The 12,634-nt window shown below is 47.2% G+C and overlaps 1 pseudogene; it reads right to left on the bottom strand.

Annotated features, from left to right (window-relative positions):
• The window catches only part of LOC127192042 (heterogeneous nuclear ribonucleoprotein A3-like), a 90,473-nt pseudogene that overhangs the window by 54,803 nt on the left and 23,036 nt on the right, over window positions 1–12,634 (bottom strand).

Genomic DNA, 12,634 nt, shown 5'->3' with positions numbered 1-12,634 from the left:
CTACCAGATCCATTGTCTCACCTTGTGTGTGTGTTGACAGTGTAACTGACACAATGGAGACCCACATGTCAGGGAGGCAAGAGTGGGCTCAGACACTGCCAAAGAATGAGCCAGGTGGGTGCCATGATGGGAGCTAGCAATGCTAGATGGTTGACTTTCGCTATCAACTTGATACAGTCTGGAATCAGCTCGGAAGAAAGTCTCAGTGAGGGATTGTCCTTATCTCGTCAGCATATGAGCATGTCTGTGGAGAACTAACTGTCTTGATTAAGCTAACTGAAGTAGATAGAAATCCTCACCTGTTGTGGGCAGCACCATTCCCTAGGCTGGGGTTTTACGCTGTATAAAAAAGAGGCCTGAGCAGAAGAAGGTATGTATGCATTCATTCTCAGCTCGTTGGCTGTGGTTGTGATGTGACTGGCTGCTTCAAATTCCACCTTCAACTTCCCTACAATGCTAGACTGTAATCTGGAATTGTGAGCTAAAATAAACTATCTCCTAAAGTCCTTTCTTGTTGGGGCATTTTATTGGAACATCAGAAATTTTATGACAGCTTCTATTTTGTGTAAAACTATGAGACAAAAAACTTGCTAGCTCACAGCCACACTCCCGACCCACAACTGTGAAAATATAGCAAAGTTGTGTGAAGCTACTGAGTTCTAGTGTGGGTTGATATGTAGTAATAGATGATGGATTCAGTACCCCCATTTCACATATGCATCTCTTTCCTCTGATATTTCCAGAAAAGTGAGTCTGAACACCCCTTGTGTTGCTCTGTCCTGGTCATCACCACCCTGAATTTAATCCTCAATCATTTTTGTTCCCCTACTTGTGTCCCCTATTTTTCAGAAGGAGAACAGAGCTTTGGGAGAGAATAATCTGCCTGTGGCCATTGGTGCATGTGAAAGACAAGGGCTAACCTTGTGCGCCTCCTAAATCTCTCTCCATCTTGTTTTTTGAGACAGGTTCTTTTACAGGGATGTGGGGCATAACAATTCAGCTAGACTGATGGTGTGCCTGAGACCCCCATCTCTAATACAACTCTACCACATTTCACCACGGCTGGTTGTGTGTGTGAGTGTGTGTGTGTGTCTGTGTGTCTGTGTGTGTGTGTGTGTGTGTCTGTGTGTGTGTGAGTGTGTGTGTGTGTGTCTGTGTGTGTGTCTGTGTGTGTGTGTCTGTGTGTGTGAGTGTGTGTGTGTGTGAGTGTGTGTGTGTGTCTGTGTGTGTGTGAGTGTGTGTGTGTGTCTGTGTGTGTGTGTGAGTGTGTGTGTGTGTGTGTGTGTGTGTGTGTGTGTGTGTGTGTGTGAGTGTGTGTGTGTGTGTGTCTGTGTGTGTGTGTGAGTGTGTGTGTGTGTGTCTGTGTGTGTGTGTGTCTGTGTGTGTGTGTGAGTGTGTGTGTGTGTGTGTGTCTGTGTGTGTGTGTGTGAGTGTGTGTGTGTGTGTGTGTGTGTGTGTGTTATATTATGCTGGGTATTCAAACTCAGGTGCCCATTCTTACACAGCCAGTACTTCACCAATAGCTCCCATGGCATTTTTACTCATAACCTAAGCATGCCATCTGGTATATAGTAGATGCTTAATAAGTGTTTATCAAGCCAATTATTTTATTTTATTGCTTTGACCATGAAATTTTGAGCAAATGCCTCCCTGTGTCCCATCATTCTTAAGCCACCAAAATCACTCAGAATCCGCAAGGTCTTCACTCTCTGCAGGCCCTACGTCATCTTCTGAGCATCTTCTTCACTAGCAGCAGGGTGTGTATCAATTTCACATTTACACTTCCTCCCATCTGTTCGATTCATCTGCTGGACAGTCACTCACTGCCACTTCAGAGCAACAGGGAATTCACTCTTCCTTTCATGCCCTTCTGGGAAGCCCAGGAAAATTATCTTTGATTGATGTGATTTCTTCCTTGGGTCCTAATGACAAAATTACAGTAAAATCCAGCCTGGCTTTGCACCATACTTAGAGGAAATCTGCTCAGCTTTTGTCTGCCAACCATAGCGAGAATGATTAAGCAGGGTTCTGTGTGCATTGGTAGGTGATTGGGGTGGCTTTTTATCACCATGGTTAGCACAGGAATAAAACTAAAATTCCCACTCACTCCTCCCTTTATTACTTGGGAAAACCTATATGTTAGTCCATTCTGAGACTACCCATAAATTACCCCCAAAGATACGGTGCCTGTCTGTGAGAGATAACACCTCACAGGCGTTAAGAATCTTGTATTCTGAGATTAAAGATATAACAAGGTGTTTGGTTGGGAAGAGATCCTTGACAGGTGGGAATCTTTTATTTTTAAATTCCTTCCATGCCAGACCTGATGGCACGAGCCCGTCATAGCAGCTGCCTGGGAGACTAAGGTGAGAAGGCTGTGAGTTTGAGAACAGCCTGAGCTACAGAGGAAGTTCAAGGTTAATCCGTGTGGTAGACCCAACCTGCCCTAGCGAGAGCCTAAATAAAAAGCAAGGGCTCGGCGGGTAAACCGCTTGCCCGTGCAAGGCTGGAGACCACCATTCCTAGGCCCAGAATGCACATAAAAAGCCAGGCAGGCCCAGTTTCCTGATAAGTGAAGACTTTCCTGGGACATGCCCCTTTGGGCTAGTATGCAGATATAAGTGAGTATATACCATTTGACTCTTTCTGCTTCTGGGTTAGCTCACTCATTATGATCATTTCTAGTTCAATCCATTTATCCACAAATTTCGGGAATTCCTTGTTTTTAATAGCTGAGTAGTATTCCACAACAACAAAGCTAGAGGGTAAGCACATGGTTTGGTATTATATGAACAAACTCAACTCAGTGCTTCATCAGATAAAGTTATGACACCCAAGAAATAAGAAAGTAAAAGAACCATTGAGAAGCAAAGAGAGGTATCGCTAAGCTTTATAAAGTAAGAAAACACATTTAAACCAAAGATTCAGTTATACACCTACATTTTCCTTTCTTGTCAAAAAATACTGACGAATTACTCAAAATGTGACCAATAAATATTCTGGTAAATCACAATAAAACCATTAATTAGCACAAAAAAAAAAAAAAAGCCAGGGAGGCACGGCAGCTGCCTGTGGCCAGCACTGGAGACGCAGAGGCAGCTTGTAAGCAGAGGCAATGCGATGCATAGACTAACCAGCCAGTGATATCCGGCTTCAGTGAAAGACGCTCCCTCAATAAATCGATTGAGGGAAACATCCCATATTAACTTCAGGCCTAGACACGCGCACGCGCGCGCACACACACGTATGTATGCATGTGTATGTATACATACATACATGGATACCCACACACATGAAAACATACACATAACACACATAAATGCAATAAAATATTCCTTGCTATCATTCGTATTCTCTTTCTTCACCCTTCCTCCACAGCAGTGTTCTGGCACTCTACGACCTGGTTATCTGAGCATTCTGGACTCAAGGTCTACCTCAAGTCAGTTGCAGTGCTTTCTTATCAGTAAGCTATGGGCTTGTGCAGGTATCTATATCACAGCTTAATAAGCCCATGTCTTATATTAGTCACTTTTCTAAACCCTGTGACACAACTCCCTGACAAAAGCAACACAACGGAGGGAGGGATTATTTTGGCCCACAGTTTGAGGGGGCAGTCCAGAACACTGAGGAAGACACTGTGGTAGGAGGAGGAGGTTGTTCACACTGCCACTGCAGTCAGGAAGCAGAAGACTCCAGCCCTCGGTGCCACTCACTTAAAGAGATCGTCTCTGCTCAGATACACCTCTCTGACAACATGCTATAGTCACACCGAGAGGTGCATTTTCATGGTGATTCCAAATCCCTTCAAGTTTGCAGTGAGATTGACTGTTATGATCTTTGTAGTCTGGCTGCTCAGCCTTCTGAGCATATGGAATTCTCTCTGTAAAGTGCATGAAACCCCTCCGTGGTAGCTGCCCACAGTCTATGCTGTTGTCAAAGAAACCAAGACCTTTCTTGTGAAGTAAGAGATTCTTGCCCCACTATGGGAAGAAACGTCCAGGACAGCCATTCAATAACCTTCACAGGATTCAGCCCTGGTCTAAGGAAAAGAAACACCTTTGTACCTGGGTGGGTCTTGGGCCTCTGTGAGTCCATCTGTGCATCAATCTTGTTGTATCTGGGAGACACTGCTTCCCTGGAGTCATCCACCGTCTCTGGCTCTGACAGTCTTCCTCAGTCCAGGGCCTGTCTGAGAGGAAGAAGTGGACACTAAGTCTCGTCTTTAATCAAGAAGCTGTTTGTAGTTGTTCCCTGAGGGGAAAAGGAAGTCAGTTCTCTTCAGTAGTGCCAGTGGCTGTGTCGACCACAAGCCAGGGCAGGTCCTGTGTCTTACACAAAACGGACGTCATGTCTTTCTGTGGGGTTTTTTATTTTATTTTGTTTGGCTTGTTTGTTTATTTAAGGCTTTTTTTGTTTGTTTGAGTTTTTCCTTGTTTTTATTTTCTTATTTTGTCATTTTAGAACACCAAGCTGGGTGGGTAGAGGTAGGACAGGCTTGGGAGAAGTTTGGGGAAGGAAAAGAATACAATCAAAATATATTATATAAAAAACTTACACGAAAAGAAATATGTACAAAACAAATAAGAATATTTTGACAGAAAAAAAAATAACTTTCTATTTCCATCAGTCACTGGTCCAGTTACAGACTATAATATTATTTAAATTTTTCTTTCCCCATTGTAATTTTTCCTATTGAAATGCAAATGATTTAAAGAGGAAAAAGAAAGAAAGAAAGAGAAATTGCAAAGAAAGCAAATGTTAAATGACTGAGCACAGAGTTGTACCAGGCCCTCAATTGCTGGGTTTATTCTTTGCTGTCATCTGTGTCAGCTCTGTTTCTTTTCTTTTCTTTTTTTTTTTTTTTTTTTTTTCCTTTTCTTTTTTTTTTTCTGAGACAAAGATTTTATTTTATTTTTAATTTTATTAATTTATTCAGATTACAACTAAATTGCAGTTCCATCGCTTGTATCCTCCCATTCCTCCCTCCCTCCCGCTTCCACCCTATTCCCCTCCCCTAGGTCTATGACTAAGGGGGACCTCCTTCCCCTCACTATATGGTCATAAGCTATCAAGTCTCATCTTGGTAGCCTGCTTATTCTTTCTTTGAGTGCCCCCAGGCCTCCCCACTAAGGGGAGGTGGTCAAATATGGAGCACCAGAGTTCATGTCAAAGTCAGTCCCCACTCTGCACATAACTGTGGAGAATGTCCTTTTCATTGGGTAGATCAGAGTAGGGGTTCAATGTATTGTCCTTGGTTAGTGCAATAGTTTGAGCAGACCCCTTGGGCCCTGATGCACCCATCATGATGTTCTTCTTATAGGTTTCTAGGACCCTCTGGATCCATCTATTTCCCCATTCTTCCATACTTCTCTCACCGAGAGTCCCAATAGGATGTCCTCCCCTCTTTCCCACTTTCAGAATAAGTGAAGACTTTCATGGAATGTGCTCCTTGGGCTAGTGTCCAGATATAAGTGAGTATACACCATTTGAGTCTTTCTGCTTCTGGGTTAACTCACTCATTATGATCATTTCTAGTTCGATCCATTTGTCCACAAATTTCGGGAATTCCTTGTGTGTTTTTTTTTTTTAAATTTATTTATTTTCTGTATATCTGATGTAGACATGCAGGCCAGAAGAGGCATCAGATTTCATTATAGATGGTTGTGAGCTACCATGTGGTTGCTGGGAATTGAACTCAGGACCTCTGGAAGAGCAGACAGTGTTCTTAACCACTGAGCCATCTCTCCAGCCCCATAATTCCTTGTTTTTAATAGCTGAGTAGTATTCCATAGTGTAAATGTACCACAGTTTCTTTATCCATTCTTCTACTGAGGGACACGTAGGCTGTTTCCATGTTCTGGCTATTATGAATAAGGCTGCTATGAACATGGTTGAGCAAATTTTCTTGTTGTGTGCTGGAGCATCTTCTGGGTATATTCCAAGGAGTGGAATAGCTGGATCTTGAAGAAGCCTTATTCCCAGTTTTCTGAGATAGCGCCAGATAGATTTCCAAAGTGGTTGTACTGGTTTGCATTCCCACCAGCAATCCAAAATATATAAAGAACTCAAGAAATTAAACACCACAAAACCAAACAAACCAATTGAGAAGTGGGGCTCAGAATTAAACAAAGAATTCTTAACAGAGGAATATCTAATGGCTGAGAAACACTTAAAGAAATGCTCAACATCTTTAGTCATCAAGAAATGCAAATCAAAACAACTCTGAGATTCCATCTTACACCCATCAGAATGGCTAAGATCAAAAATTCAAGTGACACCACATGCTGGCGAGGATGTGGAGAAAGAGGAACACTCCTTCATTGCTGGTGGGAATGCAAACTAGTACAAGCACCTTGGCTCTGTTTATTAACAATTAGACTCAAATGGTGTATATTCACTTATATCTGGACAGTAGGAGGGAAAAGAGGTTAAGGGAACAATAATAAACCTTCTGGGTATCAGTTCTACAGGAGGAATCCCTAGGTGTCTCTGGCCTGCATGCTGATTCTCTGCCAGACAGAAGCAATCTGCACCATCATGGTCGGAGCCTGCAGCCTTCTCCTCTCCTCTCTGCCTGCATCTCTCTCTAGGCTTGCAATCCCTGGTCTCTCCTCAGGCTCCCTCCTCCCATCGATGCTCAATTAGAAACACAATAGCCCAACTGGAGTCCCAGAATTCCAGACCCAGAATGGCCCCTCTCAGTCTATCACAATGTCAATCTCAGTGGGGTGCCCATGGTGTTTCCAAGGGGCAAAGCCAGCCATGTTTCCACACCTCCAGCCCTTTTTGACCCATCTCTCCTCTGACATCCATCCTATGCTGCCTGCACACCAGCCCTGCCCATTTCCTAGTATCTGCCAAGCTTCCTTTTGCAAAGGCAAGAGTTTTGCCTTTGCACTTGCTGCTCCGTCTGTGGAGAATGCCTTTCCGTTAAGATGTGCAAGGCTCATCCATTCTCGCTCCTCAACATGACATCAGCTCAGAGATGTGGCCCCTGGTAAAGCTGCCCACGTTCAGTGGTCTTTCTCCGTCAGGCTCCTCCGTTGTGTTCCCTTCATAGCACATCAATCAGGTACATATTTAAGGGGGAAGGGCAGCAGTGCAGCTGTGTACACACACTTGCAGAGGTCACAAGTTAATCTCAAGTGTCATCCCTCCAACGCTGACTGCCTTGTGTTGAGAAAAGGTCGTTCACTGTCTGGAGCTCACCAAGTAAGGCGGGCTGGCTGGCCAAGGAGCTCCAGGAATCCTCCTAGCTCTGGCTCCTCAGCACTGAGAGTAGTCCCACACACACCACATGGTTTTGGGGGACCAACTTGGTCCTTGCACACAGCTACCACCCTCATCACCATGTGTAATCACATGACCAATCCCCACTTCCCATGAACATGCAGGCCTCAGGAAAACACGGAGATATTCGGGCAAAGTGTTATGAGAGCAGAATGCGAGTCCACACCTGCTGCCATTGTGGGTTGAGTAGGGAGCGTCTCCTACAGGCTCTGCTTCTGGAGGTTTGATCCTCAGCTGAGGCGCTGTGTGGGGGACTGGTTGAGAACACTTGTGCCAAAGGAGAAAGACAGAGAGATAAGGGAGAGGAACAGAGAAGATGTGCCTAAAAAATCATTATAAAAACCTATGCCCCGCATGGTGGCGCACACTTTAAATCCCAGAATTCTGGAGGCAAAGGCAGGCAGATCACTGTGAGTTCAAGGCCAGCCTAGTCTACAAAGTGAATCTAGGACAGCCAATGCTACACATAGAAACTCGAAAAAATAAAATATAAAATAAAAATCTATGACACTGTCAAACAATAACAACCTTTTAAGTGGCTACCACACCCGCTTAATACATACTTCTGCAATGAATGAATAGCTGACTGGCCCTCTGGCTCGTCCTACATTGCCACTGGCCTCATTTGCAGATAAGGAAATTGAGGTAATGCCAAGATCAGGCAATGCCACAAATCTGCACAGCCAGCGGATGACAGAGACAAGTTTCTGACCACCAAACAGTCTGACTCCAAAGTCGGTGTTCTACTGGATGCTGTACGGGAAGTCGGGAGATTATTTCTTAATCAATTGTTTCCCAACTCCTGTTAATGAGAAGTGCCTAAGGAGCTGTGACAAGGGAAAAGTCTTTTATTAGCACACAGTTGTGAGCGTGTCATCCCAGGGATGTGTCTTCCACATCAGACACTGCCACTTTGTCAACGATCAGAATAGAACAGAACTTTAGGGAGCCATCACGTCTGAGCCTCTCTGGTGCAGCTGCCTCTCTGGGACCCTCTTAATAGACAGGCGAGGGGTAAACAAGAATGGGTAGGATAGGCAGCCTCCGTGGAGGACAGGGGAGGGGAGCTGATGGGTAGGATAGGCAGCCTCCGTGGAGGACAGGGGGAGGGTGATGGGTAGGATAGGCAGCCTCCGTGGGAGACAGGGGGGGGGTGATGGGTAGAATAGGCAGCCTCCGTGGAAGACAGGGGGAGGGTGATGGGTAGGATAGGCAGCCTCCGTGGGAGACAGGGGGAGGGTGATGGGTAGGATAGGCAGCCTCCGTGGAGGACAGGGGGGGGGGGAGCTGACGGGTAGGATAGGCAGCCTCCGTGGAGGACGGGGGAGGGGGGGGAGCTGACGGGTAGGATAGGCAGCCTCCGTGGAGGACGGGGGAGGGGGGGAGCTGACGGGTAGGATAGGCAGCCTCCGTGGAGGACGGGGGGGGGGGGGGGAGCTGACGGGTAGGATAGGCAGCCTCCGTGGAGGACGGGGGAGGGGGGGGAGCTGATGGGTAGGATAGGCAGCCTCCGTGGAGGACAGGGGGGGGGGGAGCTGACGGGTAGGATAGGCAGCCTCCGTGGAGGACGGGGGAGGGGGGGGAGCTGACGGGTAGGATAGGCAGCCTCCGTGGGGGACAGGGGGGGGGGGGAGCTGACGGGTAGGATAGGCAGCCTCCGTGGAGGACGGGGGAGGGGGGGGAGCTGACGGGTAGGATAGGCAGCCTCCGTGGAGGACGGGGGAGGGGGGGGAGCTGATGGGTAGGATAGGCAGCCTCTGTGGAGGACGGGGGAGGGGGGGGAGCTGATGGGTAGGATAGGCAGCCTCCGTGGAGGACGGGGGAGGGGGGGGAGCTGATGGGTAGGATAGGCAGCCTCCGTGGGAGACAGGGGGAGGGTGATGGGTAGGATAGGCAGCCTCCGTGGGAGACAGGGGGAGGGTGATGGGTAGGATAGGCAGCCTCCGTGGGAGACAGGGGGAGGGTGATGGGTAGGATAGGCAGCCTCCGTGGGAGACAGGGGGAGGGTGATGGGTAGGATAGGCAGCCTCCGTGGGAGACAGGGGGAGGGTGATGGGTAGGATAGGCAGCCTCCGTGGGAGACAGGGGGAGGGTGATGGGTAGGATAGGCAGCCTCCGTGGGAGACAGGGGGAGGGTGATGGGTAGATAGGCAGCCTCCGTGGAGGACAGGGGGAGGGTGATGGGTAGATAGGCAGCCTCCGTGGAGGACAGGGGGAGGGTGATGGGTAGATAGGCAGCCTCCGTGGAGGACAGGGGGAGGGTGAATTTGATGGACCCTATGTTTGATGAGGGCTGTCTGCTCTCATCCCAAATCTTCTTACCAAAGCAACTACACACCCAGCATGTAAGCCATCTGCTACCCGTCTCATCTCTAACTCATCTCTAAATGCTCACCGTAAAGGACCATATTTTATTCTTTAAGCACTGATGGCTGGGGCTATGCAAAAATAGGGTAATACATCCCACCCTACCTCCTGCTTGCTCCCAAACAAAGCTAATTTAGGTAACTATTCCTACCTGGTCACAAAAGCCCAACATCCTTGGTTCCTATGGTCTGGATAAGACTGTGCTCCCCAAAAACACAAAGGTGGAAGTCATCAAGGGGATGGTGTTGGGATGCGGGCCTCTGGGAGGTGACTGGATTGTAAGCAGGGGAGCCCTCATGAAAGGATGTACCCTCATAAAAGATACCCAGTCCTATGATTTGGACATAAAACGTTTCCCACAGGCCCCTGTGTTTGAGCACTTCATGCCCAGCAAGTGTTCCTGTTCGGGGAAGTTGTGGAATCGATGGGACTGTGGCCTTCTAGAAGAAAAGGGTCATTAACAGTGGGTCCGGACAGTGGTACCTGCTTCTGAATCCAACCTGAAGGACTCCTTACTTCCTGTTCCAGGAAGACATGAAGACCCAGCCTGCAAGTTCCCATCACTATGGGCCCAGCTGCCACAGTTTCCCCACCCCAACGGACTACGCCTACCAGAATCACAATCCCAAATAAACCTCCCCTCCATTAAGTTGTGTGTGCTGGGTGTTGTGTCACGTCAATTAGAAATGTAACTGGTATATCACCTGGAAAGATCCTCATCCCTCCAGCCACGTGACACCACAGAGAAAGGCTAGTTGTCTTTGCACCAGGAAGGGGACCATGGTCAGACACTGAACCTACCAGGTCCCTAATCTCGGGTTTCCAACCTCTACAACTGGGAGGCACAAATTGTTTGTAAGCCACACTGTTTGTGGTGTTGTAGTGCAGCAAGCCTGACAGACTGAACACTACCCTGGCCTCACTTAAGAGGAAATACCCTGTTCATTAGCTCACCACAGACATGGCACAGAAAACTTCCAAGCAGAAGAAAAAGCTTTATAGAGATGACCTGATAGCATGAAGCGCTTTCAGCTCTGTGACAGGCTGCAAAACTAGAAGAGAAAAGAAAATTAGAGTTCAAAGGCAAAACACACACTATCTCCCCATCCGTGGCTTTCCTCACTTTAAGTCTTTTTTTATTAAAACTGTCTTAATATTCTCTGTCTACATGACACTTTCCATCTTTGAACATTAGCTAATTAATTGACTGAAATGGTATCACGGGAATATTTATCATCTATTCCATTAGCCAGAGAGCCAGGGAACTGCTTACAAAAGCTGTCAACCATAAACGTGTGTGTGTATGTATGTGTATGTGTGTGTGTGTGTGTGTGTGTGTGTGTGTGTGTGTGTGTGTGTGTAAATGAGCACTAGGCAAAAAAAAAAAAAAAAAAAAAAACCATAGCAGATTTGACTTCCACTGACTGCTATAAAAATTTCCCTCTGGGAGATGTGGAATTTCAATTGCAAAATAATCAGTCCTGGAAATTGTCCTGTCCTCCAGGAGAAGAAAAAAATAAGTAGTTTAACAGCAATTGCCCTTCAAAACAATTACTAATTATAATGTCTATAAAGAAAAATACCCTCGATACCATTACCGCTAATAAAGCCAGGCAAACCTATGAGAAGGAATTAGCTGGCATGTCTGAGAGCTGACTGGAGAGCTCTTGGGAACTGGGCGTGTGCTCCAGCCAGCTTAGCCACCTCACCCAGAGCTTCTGAAGCCTAGCACCTGGGGCCAAGCGCTCTCAGCAAGCTGGGGAGGCTCTCGCTGGGGAGGCTCTCGCGGTAGGTAAGTCAGGACCGCTCAGGAGACGAAGACATGAAGTTTGTGTCCTGCCTTTCCTTCTTCTCCATCCCATGGCAGCTTTCCCTCCGACAACTTCCCTGCCTCCTCAAGCAGGTGTCTCAGAACCTGCCTCACACCTTAGAGTTGTCCAGCCTTCCGACACATACCACAGCCCCGAAAAAAGCGGAGAGGTGCCTGGAAATGGTTTCCTCTGGCCCCTGGGGTTTGAAACTGTTAGATCCCATCTGTTTCAAACAAACCGTGTTGTGGGAGAAGGATTTGAGATAAGAAAGGGATCCAGGGAAAGGAGGAAAAAGACTCCTCCTCCTGTGTACTTACTACAAAAGATGAGCCAAGTTATTTCAGTTCAGACACACGATGTCCCCATGTGAGATGGGGCAGAGGATGTCCGAGGCACAGGGCCTTAGAGTTCAGCTGCAGATGGCGGAGGCCATGACAGCTGAAAGGAATTCCTTACTGGAGTGTACAGTGACTGCCTCTTGCGCACCAGGGAGAATGCTTGCTACCACTACAGGAAGCCGCTGAGTCAGGAAGCTAATGGCTGCAGGCCCAATCAGATGCTGGTTTGTCTCGGGTCTTTCTCCCTTCCTAACAAGGTTCTGAACTCAAGACGCATGGGAAAGCACGTGTGATGGCTAGCCTTAATTGTCACCTTGGCAGAATCTAGAATCATCCCAGAGACAGGCTGTGCTCACTGAGGTGTGAGGACCTGGCCACTGCGGATGGGACCAGTGTCTGGACAGGGGGTCCTGGATTATGTAAAGTTAGAAAGAGAGCTATGCACCGGAATGAATCCCTCTCTCTCTCTCTCTCTCTCTCTCTCTCTCTCTCTCCAGCAAGTTTCTGCCTCTTTCAGTTTCCACATGACATGACTAAGTGCACCATGAACTGTAAGCCAAAATGATCTTCTCTCCCTTGAGTTGTTGGTTTGGGTTTTTTGTTTTGGTTTTTTTTTTTTTTTTTTTTTTTTTTTTTTTCAGGATAATTTATCACTGCAACAACAACAAAAGACGGTTGTACAGCATCTAACTTACAGACCCCAAGTCATAGCCAGAACCATAGCTACAAATGAGTCTAGAGAGCAGATTTTAACAGAGCGGCAGCTGTCGGAGGCTGGAATGGAAGAGAAGGGAGCCTCGCCGCACTGAGAACTACCCATGTGTGCAG

Source organism: Acomys russatus, chromosome 7 (genome assembly GCF_903995435.1).
Source record: "Acomys russatus chromosome 7, mAcoRus1.1, whole genome shotgun sequence".
NCBI lineage: Eukaryota > Metazoa > Chordata > Mammalia > Rodentia > Muridae > Acomys > Acomys russatus.
The sequence above is the reverse complement of the archived record's forward strand: the minus strand, read 5'-3'. Positions and strand labels throughout refer to the sequence as shown.